The sequence below is a fragment of the Hyposmocoma kahamanoa genome, unplaced genomic scaffold (assembly GCF_003589595.1).
Source record: "Hyposmocoma kahamanoa isolate Upper Pololo Valley unplaced genomic scaffold, ASM358959v1 138, whole genome shotgun sequence".
Taxonomy (NCBI): Eukaryota; Metazoa; Arthropoda; class Insecta; order Lepidoptera; family Cosmopterigidae; genus Hyposmocoma; species Hyposmocoma kahamanoa.
The window spans coordinates 4,715,773-4,730,847 of NW_020653492.1; positions in this window are offsets into that span (position 1 = coordinate 4,715,773).

The window sequence follows — 15,075 nt, forward strand, 5'->3', positions numbered from 1 at the left end:
ACGTATTTTTCTTCATACATGACGTATGATGTGATTGCACAGAAGTTGAGAGAGGAATTTCCCTCACAAATAGATTACGCACGAGAATTTTATTATAGGCGACAGGGGCCTAATGAATCGCTGATAAGTTATTTTTATAGTTTAAATGAATTAGCGTTGAAAGCGAATATTCAAGATGTTCAGTTTATTAAGCATTTTTTGAAATCTTTGTTACCCAATTTTAAATGGATGCTGGCTAGCAATTTGTATGTATCGAAAGAGGAGTTAAGGAAAACAATTATCCAAGTAGATGACATATTTAATCACAATTATAATGGAAGTAGACGAGATATTGTATTGCCAGTATTTTGTCACTTGGAGCACTCTCACTGTTGGCAAACACAGGGTGACTCTGCACCGATAATTAGACCCGAGTCTAAGCAGTCGGAATATTTAGTGCCACGAGCACCAATCGTGCAGCAGGATACGCCAAGTCAAGGGTATTCACGAGCACATAGTAGTGGATCTTCGTCGGGATCTCCTCAACGTGGTTGTCAGAAAAGCGCAGCTGAACATGTAGAAAATTTGTCTACAATTGATAGTTCTAGTGTAGATAAGGCACCTTTTATATCTGTTTTTATTAATGATGTATGTTGCGAGGCGTTGGTGGATACTAATGCTTCAAATTCAGTTATTTCTCGTTATTTTGCGGAAAGGTTGCAGTTGCGTATCGATGATAGTCCAAGTTTTCCATTACGTACAGTGGGTGCAACGCCAATAAATGTGCAGTCGTCCACCAAGGTGTCGTTGATGATTAATGGGAAAGATTATCCTTCGAAGTTGTTGGTTGTAGACGATTTTAAAGAATATTTAATTCTGGGACGAGATATTTTGAAGAGATGTGGCTTCGAGTTGTCAAAAGTAGAAATTGACAATAAAATTTCGTCTAAGTCCGTGACAGATATTGGCTCAAAGAAAGAAAAATCTTTGAAACCAGTATCAAAAAGTTTTGATAATTTCCCGCTAAATAGATCGGAGTATGAAAACTCTTCGGTTTTGTCAGGAATTATGAATAAAGTTTATGTACGTGACAAGACGTGTCAATTGCGTCAAAAATGTGATTTTAATAAAAATAGTTATAATTATGCTTTGCCGAAGGTAAATATAAAATGTGAATCGGAAAGCGACATTTTAAATCGTGTTCGCGTAAGTAATGTGGCGAATTTGCGAAGTGACTACGTAAAACGAGCAGCTTCGATGAGTTCTCGTAAAGAAATATGTAGTGTGCAGAGCCGTATCCAGGGTGACAGCGGAAACAATTTGTGAATTTTTGGTGTCCGAGATATTTTGTAGATACGGCGGAGTAAAACAAGTTTTAAGCGATAGAGGATCGGTGTTTACTTCTCATTTGGTAGAGGAGACAGCGCGAGATTTTGGAGCGATTATGGTGCATACTACGGCATTCAATCCCAAGTGTAATGGTTTATGTGAGAGATTTAATAGGACGCTGTTAGGAATGTTAGCGAAATATATAGGAAGCGAACAAAGGAATTGGTGTAGCATCTTACCATTGGTGTGTTTTGCTTATAATTCTAGCAAACATAGCAGTACCGGGGTGTCACCATATATGGTATTGTTCGGTAGAGAATCCTTATGTGCGTCAGATATGGAATTAGGGATTAATTGTGTCAATGTTGCGGAGAACCTGCAAGATAAAATTGCAAAACAAGCAGCGTTGATTGATGTAGTTAAGGAACGAATAGTGAGGGCGCAGATAAAACAGAAGCGAAATTATGATAAGAAGGCAAAAATGGTTGTGTATCAGCCAGGGGACTTGATAATGTTATATTGTCCTAGGAGAATTTCTAATAGGAGTATGAAATTAGCTAGATTATTTAAAGGGCCATATAGAGTAGTAGGTCGATTAAGTAGGGTTAATTATAATATAAGAAAAGTGGGTGTAAATAGGAATAGATTGGGTAGGCAGGATCTAGTCCATGTGAATAGGATGAAAAAGTTCTTTAGGAGATAATTTAATGTTTTCTTGTTTTCTATTAGGTTAATTAATCGTTTATGTTTTCTTTTCATGTGGAACCACATTGACGTTATGAGGAATATTTGGAGAAAAATTAATATTTTCCTGTACATGCAGACTTGGAAGGAAGGGAGGAGAAGATACACCATCAAACAGATAAAACTTATTTGTTCTTGTTTATTTTTTTAAATTTGATAGATATATTATCCTGTATGTGCGAATAGTTCCTGCTCATCCCTCCAGTTGATCAAGGACTGTCTGCATTCTGGGAAAATATATTTGTTTAATTAATTAGACGTCTTTCATATGGGATATATCCCCATCCCATATGTATCTTAGGACATGTAGTTAGAATATGTTGTTAGCGTTATATGTGGGTTGGTTCTTGTTGTTTAAGGATGATAAGTGAAGCTGATGGAACGTGATAGCTGCAAAATGAGGACTAAGGCAGCTGGGAGATCAATAGTGATGTAACCCAGTGATCGTCCGATGGATGTTCAAGCCTGTGTCGTCGTTGTGGCAGCATGCACGTTGGAGATAGCTTAGGCTGAGATAGTTAGGAACTTGTAGTGATGTTTAGAATTTTTATCAGGATCGTTCAGCCAGTTTAGGGTCGCTAAAATAAAGTGTTAGGGTTTAGTCAGGTTCCCTATTTAGCTAGGATAGCGAGTAATTATATTTGTTTTATTTGTTTGTTTAGGACGTGGTCATGGTCTGTCTTTTTGGATAGGTTTTTGGCAGACCAAAGCCATAGCCTCCTCGGTGGTTTACTTGTTGGTAAGTTAGTGACTTCCGAGCAGTGTGTGGCTAGCCTGTAGTAAAGGCTGATCGCAGATGTAAGTTGCCTATCATAGGTAGACCATCAGCTAGGGATATTCACCCCTTCAGCTGTGAGGAAGAGGGATGTAGACTAGGCTGTACTCTATGAGTAGAATTGCTGGCTGAACATAGGTAATGATTATAGTTTTGTATTTGGAACGCTAAGAAAATAAGGGAAGAGCTTGACATAAAAATAGTAAGATTATTGATGTAGTTAAGGAACGAATAGTGAGGGCGCAGATAAAACTACAGCCCTCGATTATAGTACGATCCCAGTGTAAAGTTGGACCATAGAGCATACGTGTAGATGCCCTGACAGTATGCTCTGAAGACGTTAGTTTCACTCCAGTAACATCTTCGCCTAACGCGGACTATCGCTCCCACTGAGCTACGGAACGGGTCAGCAGGTCTTACGAATTTCTCTATGTGCCTGCTGCAAATTTCTGAATTGGTTCAGGTGTGAGTTTTCATAGTACAACAAAAGCCCTAGTTTGATAAACATGTCAGTAACATTATTGTCATAATTAACTTAGTTGACATAGAGTCTGGCACGGTCTGCTAGAAGACGTTGGTTCAAATCCAGCCGATTGCTTAATTTAATTTTAAGACCTCGAAAACTCCTAATAAGGAGTCAATGCTGATGATGGACCTGAAATAAAAAAAAACATATTGTCGAATTGAAAACCTACTACTTTTTTTTAAGTCGATTGAGAAGTGATTCCGGATGGATAATATCTTTATTAGACCGTCGTTCACAAAACAACTGACAAAATTTACTAAACAAAAGAACTCAAACCCAAGGTCCGTTAGCCATAGCAGGTTGGCGTGAAAACAGGTGGTCTAACATGAAATACGATACTACGTGACAACGAACCTCATACGTACTACACACGACGGTTTTACTATGAAAGTAATGTCAAAATTCGATACGATAGTTGTCATATGACCATACCATGTACCATGAAATACGATATAGCTCATATGAGCTTCGGTGTCACGTAGTATCGTATTTCATGGTAGACCTCCTGTTTACAATATATATTTTTTATCGTGTACAAATTCATGTTACCGATCAAAAGCTGACAAAGTGCGATGTCGGTTGTGACAATCTCCGTGTTGGTACAATTAAAATGCTAATTATTTGCCGACAGTGTTCGTGGATGACTCACCGTAAGTCTGAGTAATGAGTTGTTTGTGTAGCTGCGTTCATTTGATACTGACGTCACGAAATTGAACATAAAAGCTTAAGGTGAGGTATTTCAAGCCGAGCCTAGATTTTAGGAGGGAGGTATGGGCATCGAGTATGTAACCAGAAACAGAGACGAAATGTCATTTAATTTGTTTGAAAACTATTCGGCCATATCATTACGGTGACAACTGCACTCCGATTGGCCAGCTCGAATTCGAAACAATCGTCGAGTGTCGTCAATTGTTTCTCTTCAAATCGATCAGTCTTGAGCTTTGCTATAATGGATCAAAAAATTGAGAAATTACATAATTTAATATTTAATTACCGATGAAATGTGATTCCGTTTGTTTTGAAATTAGATGTTTTGCTGTTTTTCCCACACCATCGAATGGAACAGCCTCCCATAGGTAGGGATATTATATTTATTACAATAAATACAGAATATTTTTGGAATATAAGACGTACACACAGGTCAGTTGTTGGCGCTGTACCATTTCAGCTTTCTAATTTGTGATTTCGGCGCAAACGAGAGTTGACATATTTAAGTGATATCAGTGCCATTTAACTGATGAGTTGCCAAGGATGGATGGCCCTTATTTCGTCTCTATTTCTGGTTATGTACTCGATGGGTGTGGGGAACCGCACCTCGTGTCCCGCAATCTGCGCGCTGTAAATTAAAATGAATGAAAAAACTGGCGTAGAAAATTTTACACAGATCCGACGTCGACAAGCGCTCGATAGCGACTGACGGAGCAGCGAGTGCGGTGTCACTGGGCAATTTGCAAATTTTGAGATAAATGTAAATTTGATAATTATGAGGCTTCAGTTAAAAACCACATTCTCTGAAGTACTTAAAAAATATACAATTTATATGTCCATATACAAATTATCAGGATGTTTTATAACCGAGTAAAGTACATCCTATCGAGTAACAAGTAGCACATTCTTTATACAATGTCCTTAGGTGTATCGTATATTTTTTGGAAGACCATTATTTAATAGTCAATACCTAAACCATTGAAATGGCAAAACAGTTTTGCCCGCTTCTCCTCCCACCGGAGGAGTCACCACTCGCCTTAAAGTACGCCTGCTTGTAGCTCGCATACCTGCTACTGACATGCCAGTAACTTGTATTATACAAGTTAAGAAGGCAAATATGTTAGTTATGTTGGTATTTTCTTTTAGGTACGTCGGGGTTCCTAAACTTAAATATCACAATAGATTTTGCGATGTTTATTGCTAGTAAAACGAGTAAAAAATATCTATTACGTTGATTATGGTTAACAATAAAACTGAAACTAAATAAGTATTAAAAAACCGCTTATAAGGGGTTGTAAATGTCATTTCACAGATACCTATGTTAATAACTCAGTTTCGCGCTACACGCTATAATTTAATGTTATGCTGTAGTAACAAGTCGTGCGCCTGTAGATAAGCGACACGCCTGTCCATAACAGTTGCAGTGCCACTCAGAGCTTTAAATCTCTAAAAAATTAAATAATCTATGATATACATAATAATAGCACCTTTTGTTCAAATGGACACCAGAGAAGGGCGTCGCATGCGCATCCGGGCAGCCCCATTAGCACTCTAAATGCGTTAATGATTTTTTTAAATAAAAAATAAAAGCGCATTTGACCTCCATCTCACCTGGAAGTGATGATAAGGTTGAGGATGTAGCACGCACACCGAAAAAATGCCTATTCACTCTCGTCTTGAAAAGGTCCAAGTTATAGCGTTCGGGGAACAAATCTGCAGGCAGGGAATTCCACTCCCTAGCCGCTCGCCATACAAATGAGCACTGTGTTGCGTTTCCGTAGAGTCCATCAACAACGCGGACGCAGATAGGTAGCACAAGCGTCAGATCGTAGTGGATGGCATAAGATACGGGAGGTCTACTATACCATAATATTAACCTTAGAACTAAACCCAAACTCATGACACCACGTTTTCGTTTAACTAAGGTAAACGATTCTTTTATGGGGAATTGTATACGTTTTTACAATAAGACTCCGGACCACATATTAAGTTTACCATTTCCTAAGTATAAAACATTAAAAGTATTTTAATTCAAAAGTCATATTACAAAATTGTAGACTACGTGTTAGATAAAGATGTATGGAAAGACAATGTGAGTCTAGATTCCACACAAATATGATTCAAAATGTATTCTATAACATTTAAGTTTATTTGAGAATAGCAATCCCTAGAGTTTCTTGCTTGATCTTCTCAGGGAGGTCAGCGTAGAGAACGAGCAGTAGCTTAAAAAATGACGTTTTCAAGTGTAAAAATTTTACCTATGGAATAAATGATTATTTTACTTTGACTTTGACTACATCCAGGCATGGGTGAAGTCTATGGTAGCCCAGTGGGAGATAGGTTGCTTTACAATTAAGAGGTGAGGTGGTACAAATTCCCGTAAAGCCATGTACACATTCTGTTTTGTAGCAATGCCTCTTGCAAACTATAAAAGAAAATGTACGTGAAAACAAAGCATTGTAGCGAACTAATGGCAACCCTTGCCCAGAAGTGGAACGTAACAATACTATCCAAGAGACTTTGAAGTTCAACGATGTTATTGTCATTTAATTAATGGAACGAGAAACGAATAAATAATTATTGTTGTTTATCATTTGTTAAACGTAATAAATAATTTATTTAGTGCCTACAATAACTTCTAATAAGATAACATTTTGTAAATTATTACAGACGAGCGACATTCGGCCGACAATAGACATGCTATTTTTTATGATATTCTGTGACGGGACGACCGAGTCGAGCGCCTGTACATACCACTTGCAGTGGCACTTAGAGCTTTAAATCGCAAAGATCTGACGGGCACTGCCACTGCACCCGTCACTCTGAGACATATAGTTCACAAGTCACACGTACCTATAGTTTCACCTCAGCACTCTTATCCTTCAAAACCGGAAAGCAGTAATATTCATTATTCACATTACCGGTTGGCGGCATTGGGTAAGGTGCTCTTGCTATTAAAACTAATTTGCAAACTAAACCAATAATGGCTATAATATAATTTAATGTCTAGTGTAAAAAGTAAGTTATGTACCATAATAACCTCAAAAATGACCGTGTCAAAAAACCGAAAAATCCATGCTGCGTATTCTCAAAATGTTATTTTAGGTTTGACACGGTCGTGCTATCGGCATGTTATTATCAACGGCACAAAGGGCGGCTGTAGTCACCTCAATGGCCCACAAAGTGTCGGTCGTCTGTAACAGCACTTAAGTGTTATTAAAATCCAAGAATGGCGTAAATTGACTTCGCAGAGCGTCGCCAAAATAAGTCTCGAGCACAATTTAATATTAATTAATTACTTGGAATTGTAACTTTGAATTGTTCAAAACGCAAATTAAGAGTTTTCGACACGTCGCTAATTTATATGCATTATCATTTATGGCATTTGAGTGGAGTTAATTAACATGACAAGATCATGGAAACAATAAAAAAAAATCTCAAATTACACTTTTAAAAGGGGAAACCTTTATTTAAGACAATGGAAAACCGAAGGTATTTGGTCATCTTAGGCGCTTTTCACAATGAAAACACGTGCCGTACAACACACTGACAACGCTTCTCGGTGCGGGAGTGCGGCGCGCCAGCATACTAGGGATGCACGATTTTTTGCTTTGAATCGATTTTTTAGATCGTAATGGATACTATCATGCCTCTAAATCGATCCACCTAGAATCGATCTCTTAAGAATCGTTTCAAAATTAATTTCGATTTATAAAAATAAATTTGACAGCCTTTTTGGCTTGAGTCGGTTACGCCAGTGAGAAAAGATATTCAGATGACACATAAATAGCGACATTAGCCATACATTGTAGACTTACTGTACTTAGATGGTGCCAAACTGCTTTTCTTGCAAGCCAATGTAAAATAGGGGTTCATAAAGAGACTGATGAATACGGCCACGGAACGTTGAATAAATTGACATAAAAATTACATTGAAATTAATCGATATAAAAATTGCTACAACGTATACACTTGAATCGATCTTCATAAAAATTAAATCGTAATGTGCATCCCTATCTTTCAGTGCTACATATACACAGATATAATATATACGGATATGGTAAAATAATATTCAACCATAATTCGAAAGAAAAATAGAAAGAAACAAAACGGAAATTACATTTATTTGACTACCACAAATGACACCACACCAGAAAAAAGTACAATATTTTGCAGCAAGTGAGTGAAGTGCACGGGTATGATTTATATTCATTATGGGGACTTTAATATGTGCCTGTGTATGTGTACGATATTAAGTTTGTTGATAATAAATAATATAACAAATATGGAACGTATAAGTTTTGCTGAAGGATATTACTTCCCTGAAGTCAAAACTGGCCGAGCGAGCAAATTAATTCACTTCCGTTTTTAACGTCTCAATTCGACTGTGTTTTTTACGTACGTTGCGAGATAGCTCCGTGATTTCGGTGATTTTTTTTTTATTGGAATTAGTAGAAAGTATTTCACCTTTAAGAGTGGCAAACCAGGGGATGAATGACTTTTGAAGTCGTTTTTTTAGTACTCTATACTGAGACTATTATTAACATGGACTTCCTCAAAGTGACGCCTGAATCTATTAATTTCTTACATTTCACTCATCGATCATATTTTGATTCGGTTGATTTTATTACTCTATCATTCAATAAACTTTAAGGCGGTATGTCAGCTCACCTCAACTTAACTAACTACGTAGCAGCCAGCAGTAGAGCTCCTTGTGAAAGAGTTGGTATAGAGATGTACTGCCACCATACCGATGTCTGCCGCCAAGTAATAATATGAACACTACAGCGTATTTCAGTATTTAGATATTAGCAAATTATTAAACTTAAAAATAATTAATAATTGAAAAATAAATTAAATAATAAAAGTTTTAAGTTCTCTTAAATAATAAACTATCTTCATAAAGTAATGCAGTATCAATTAAATAATGAATCTATGTAATAATTATTATAATTGTAACAGAGTTCTGTGAGGCGCAAAACTTGTTAATTTTTTAATTTTAATATGTTTATTTAAATGTGTTTATTTAACACACATTTCTACAGCATTATCAAGTACATATAGTATTGTAAAAACCATAACTGGTTTCACTCAATACTGGTGAGTTCATCTCTAACCAGATACAACATTTCTATATACTAAAAAACTAAGCTACACTAATAATTAATCTAAAACAATAAGTGGGTATTCCATCAAAAACAGTACATCGTCGTGCCGTGCATTCCACAACTTGCCAAAACCGGTCGGTCCCATTACCCCTCGCACGGGCCATTCCCATTGCGCCATTATATAATTGACTATAATTCGTTAATAATATTATCGACATAATCATTTCATTACTAATATAATATTATATATAATATAATTAATAGTATAATAAATAATTAATTGACCAATAAATTATGCTATAACTTTGCTAGCATATATTTTTTAAGCACAAATTTAATGTTTTTTTCAGTTGTCTTTTTTTATTTCCGTAGGGAAGTTATTTATGAGATAAGGTATTATATATCTAGAAGTCCTTTTACCGTGTACATTTACATATTTTAGTATTGTTAGTAAATTTTTATTTGCTTGTCTAGTATTTTTGCCATTTCATTCCGTATCATTCCGTCACTTGTCACGGTATCAGAAAAAAAGTACGGAACATTCCATTCTTATGTCAATAATAGTTTTATTCTGAAGTGATGCTTTACTAAATAAATAATAATAATAACAATAATATAATAAAAATCTTTATTGGTCTCTCACAAAGTCTTAGAATATTTAAAGTAGTGACTTATGTAAGTAATGTTACATCATTAAGTCTGTGTGAGAGACTGGCATCCATACTAGGAGACCTGTATTACAGATCACCAGCCTCTCCACACTCCGGACCAAAAGCTAAGTACACTCGAACTTAGATAACTATAATCTTAGTGAACAGTACTGGACTTAGGCGTGAGGTGAATGTGTGAGGGTGGGGTTAGTGTGTATGTGTGTGTATTTTATTATACAAGTACCCACCTAGAAATCCGAAAAATTTTTGTGAAAAAGCTATGGTCCACCGAGTAGAGGAATGACAGACGTTATGTTTTAAGCATTTGTTTTTAAGATATTGATTTAGCTCTTTGAGCTCTTTCAACTTTTAATAAAGAAGATTTAGGTACTCCACCCCATGAAGTGATGCAGTATGTTAAAACAGATTGGCGTAAAGACAGGTAGACCATATTGATGACGTGTTTATCTGCAATGCTACGAAGACTTTTAAAGATAAATATCAATTTAACTGCCTCTGTGGCCGAACGGTTACCACGCCGGGCTGCCACGCAGAGGTCCGAGGTTCGATTCCCGGGCCGGGAGAAATATTTGTATGGCCTACAATTATTTCTCTCGTGAGTTTGGGTATAATTTGTGGTTGTCTATGTGTGTGTCCATGGCACCCGCGACACAGGGTTTCCCTAGTGCGGGGCTATGTTGGGTTAGTGTTGGGTATAACTACGTTATTTATTTAATTTACGGGTCCTTGGTGAAGTAAATCTGTGTGCAGATTAAAGCTCAGAGTATTATCTATCATTACGCCAAGAGATTTGATTTGGGAAGCTTACGTAAGACTGGGGCACGAGCATGATTGGTCGTCAATACAGGTGTGAGCTGTGATGAAGTAATTGCCATGAATGGTCCAAGGAATGTTTTTAATTGAAAAAGGAATAAATTTTCCTACATTTAGTGTCGTAAAGTGAAGCCACTCTGAGCAATGTCATACACCTCTTGCCAAGTATCTCCATGAAAAATAAGGGCAGTGTCATCGGCAAATGTTACTCTTTTTCCATTATGGAGCTGGAGATCACAGAGGTCGTTCATGTAGGTGAGGAACAGTGTGGGGTCCAAAACACTTCCTTGCGGAACGCCGTAAGCTATGGGCAGGTCATGACTAATTACCTCACCCACACTAACTCTTTGCCACCTATTTGTCAAGTAGTCGGTAAACAAACGAAGCTGATTATCCCTTATACCCATATATTCCAACTTCTGGAGCAGGAGTGGGACAGAGACTGTATTGAAAGTCTTGGCTGGATCTAAAAATATTATGATAACTTCTTTTCTTCCATCAAGTTTAGTGACAATTAAAATAAATAACGACACACTCATAGCCTCGCACCAGGGAAACCCTGTATCGCGGATGATATATAAATAATGATAATAAATATACTACGAATTAATACTGAAAATAAAAGATCAACAAAATATCCCATAAACTACTTTATTTTGATTACCACATGAGTATGTGGTAATCAAAATATATCATATTTTGTACATGCAGCGGTCTGCGGTCGCACTATAATATTTCCCAATGCTTTCCGATTTTGCGTTTGCTTGTCGGTACTTGAATCACCAGACCGCTACTGAATTATCCTCTTTCAAACAAAAAAATAATCATCAAAATCGGTTTACGGAGTTATCACGTAATACACATACATACAAAAAAAACACAGTCGGTTAAAAAGATAAGTCTCAGCTAACATTTCCACAAAAACATGAAAAATAAACCATGCCATTTAAAAGTTAAAAGCTACTGGTTTTCTTTTTTTTATAAATGTAATAACTATAAAGAATTTCTGAAGATTGAATTCCACTTAAACTTCTATAAAATTATCCGTAAAAGAGTTCAACACAAGAAGCATATCTTTCATTTCGGCTTCTACTAAAAATTTTACAACCCCGCTTGGTTGAAACGATCGTAATAAAAACTATACGTGTTACTACTGCTCTAGTACGACTGGTAGAACTAAAGATAAAATAAGATTTTTACACAACAACAACATAATTAACTTAAGTTTTACTACCTCCGTGGCCGAGCGGTTACCATACTGGTAGATGTCTCAGGTTCCATTCCCGGGCCGGGAGAAATATTTGTCCATGGCACCCGCGAAACAGGGTTTCCCTAGTGCGGGACTATGACTTTGTGTGTTATTATATACCAAGTGACTAGAGATTACTCTGAGAAGAATGAGCAAGAAACTTTAGAGGTTAAAAAAGTCAGACTATAATTCTAAATAATAACAGTCACTATAGCGAAATCATCTAGGATGATATATATTAGGTATGGTTTATGGGTTTTGTGGATATGGTTATGGTTTGTGTGAAATTACTCCACTAGTTTGTTATAATTATTAATACAAAGATCCCTCACTCAGAAAAATAGGCTAAAAAGTCGTGGAAAATCCAAATACAAAGAAAGACACGACAACAAACCACAGACATATATGCCTGTGCAACAAACACATAGAAAAATTAGCGAGGTCCGCTGGTTCGTTCCGTGGCTTAGTTGGTATAGAGTCTGGCACGGTATGCTAGAAGACGTCGGTCCGAATCCGGCCGGATCGAAGAATTTTTTTCTGAGTGTTCGATCTTTGTATTAATAATTTATAACAAATATCTTTTTAGGAAATGGAATGGAATAGGAAACTATTCTTCCGGATTAGAATTTTTCCAAACAAACCAACGTTTCGGACCTTTACAGGTCCCATGGTTACTGTTGGTTGACTCATTCTGGCAGTATCAGTCAGTTTAAATCCCGAAAAATAGTTTCATTTCCTATGTGTAACAATCGCGAAAACCTAAGAACTCGATAAATATCTCTTTATTTATTTGAAGTAGTTTGAAGTAAATCGCTCAATCAGCATGTGGTGTAGCATGTAACAAGTTCCAAACCTATTTGCACACAAACAATTCACAATCACAAATCAACACGCGTCGGGAGTCATTCCCGCCGCAGGAAAGCAACGGCAGCGTTGAAACATTGAGTTATGGATGGCAGTATTGCCAACCACCCGTCTACTATGATACAGGATAATTCTAATACATTGCAACGCTGTATATGTTTTTGTGCATTATTTTTGCTGCCAGTACATTTTTATGAGTAAATTAAGTAACAAGATGAATAAGTCGTGCGCCTGATGGTAAGCGACTTATCGTAAAAACCTGAGGGTCACTCACACTGTTCCCGTCACCCTGAGACATAAGTTGACAAAACCGGAGAATATATTAAGATTATCATTTCCTAAGTTTAAAACTTACATTAAAAGTATTTTAACTGCCTCTGTGGCCGATTGGTTACCACGGACTCCCACGCAGAGGTCCCAGGTTCGATTCCCGGGCCTGGAGAAATATTTATATGGCTTACAATTATTTCTCTCGTGAGTTTGGGTGTAATTTGTGGTTGTCTATGTGTGTCCATGGCACCCGCGACACGGTTTCCCTAGTGCGGGGCTGTGTTGAGTGTGTGCGTTATTATTATTATGTTATTTTAATCGAAAAGTCATATTACAAAATTGAAGAGTATGTTTTAGATAAAGAAGTATGGAAAAACAAGAAGAGCCTAGATTCCATATCCAATTATATGATTCAAAGTGTATTCCATAGCATTTAAGTTTATTTGAAAAGAGCAATCCCTAGAGTTTCTTGCTCGTTCTTCTCAGGAAGGTCAGCTTAGTGAACGAGCAGTACTTTAAAAAGTAGCTTAAAAATGGCGTTTTCAAGTTTAAACATTTTACGCTTGAAAAAGTCAATTAATGATTATTAATGTATATAAATATATCTCTTTATATATATATATATATATTCTATTCTATTTTTGCCGCCATGCAGTAATGTTTATTACGTCTTGCTGGTGAAATTGTAGGCACATGGGGCAGTATAAAGCAAAAATGGTGGACTGAACTCAAATTTGCGGAACTCCGCGAACTGTTGGCACACGTGCCATGCAAACTTAGAACTTCTACTGTACTTATTGTTCTGTGGGCGACACCATGCAAATCGGTGCGCAAGCCTCTCGATCACTGCGGTCGTCTATGTGTAATGAAGTTTATATTATATAGCTGTCTCTTTGTAGAACTTACATATTTCTGCCGCCAAGCAGTAATGTGAGTATTAACTGCGTGGATGGCACTACAACTGTTATGAACAGGCATGTAGCTTACAATCAGGCGCACGACTTGTTTGGTTCCGTCACTTGATATTGTAAAAAACGACGTATCCATGGCAGTACTTCCCTGGACGAACTCTTTCACAGTAACTCTACTGCTACTAATGCTCCACTACTGAGCTCAGTCTTATTGCGAAAAATAAACTATTAAATTACAATCGCGCTGATTAGCCATTTTTAATGCACACAGTACTGTGTCACGGGTTATGGGTTAGACTAGGTATCGTCTTTTTTGTTGCCAACACATAGGCTGGCCATTGGCCGGTGGAAATGTCTGCAACAGCAAATGCGCGTGTTTGAGGAGGATCGAGGATACAAAAGGAAAGAAGTTCTTACTAGTGAGTATGCTATACTATGTTTACTAAAATGTCAAAATTAAATGCCAAAAACATTGACTTACAATTATATGGACGTCGGGTCCGCGCTAAAAAGTGTCCGAACTTATAGGGCGTTAAAATCGTAAACTAAAACTAAATTCACGCTTTAGTCTTCGTTTGTTCGACTCACAGCAAAATTAGACAGTACTGCGATGACATTACAATTTAAATTCAACGTTTTAGCTTTTTCATTTTCCTTTACATGTGACTACGTTTAAATAGGTTGACGTGGGACATTTTTTTCGTGGTTTTTGTATTAGACCCGTCGTCCATTTATTTGTAAGTCATTGGCCAAAAATATGAAATCGAACAGTTTACAAAGAAATGTAATCGTACTCTAAAGAACATAGCAATACCATTACGCCAACTTTATTTTATGGTAGTTTTCCATTATTTTTATAAACTGCCATATTTGTTTATCAACATTATGAAGAAAGACAAGAAAAAGGAAACAAAAACAAAATAAAAGCAGAACGGGTAAAAAGTAAGTTGGTGTTACGGCGCGTGTACACGCTAAGAAATTTGACGACTCTGCTACAGAAAAGATGTGAATGGTCTTGTACACGACAAGAACTTTGTCGGATCTAGTCGCGAAAATATGTCGTGTCCGTTGCAGACAAGAAAATGATAAGTATGTACACGATACGAATGCTTTCGGGCAAACGTGTGT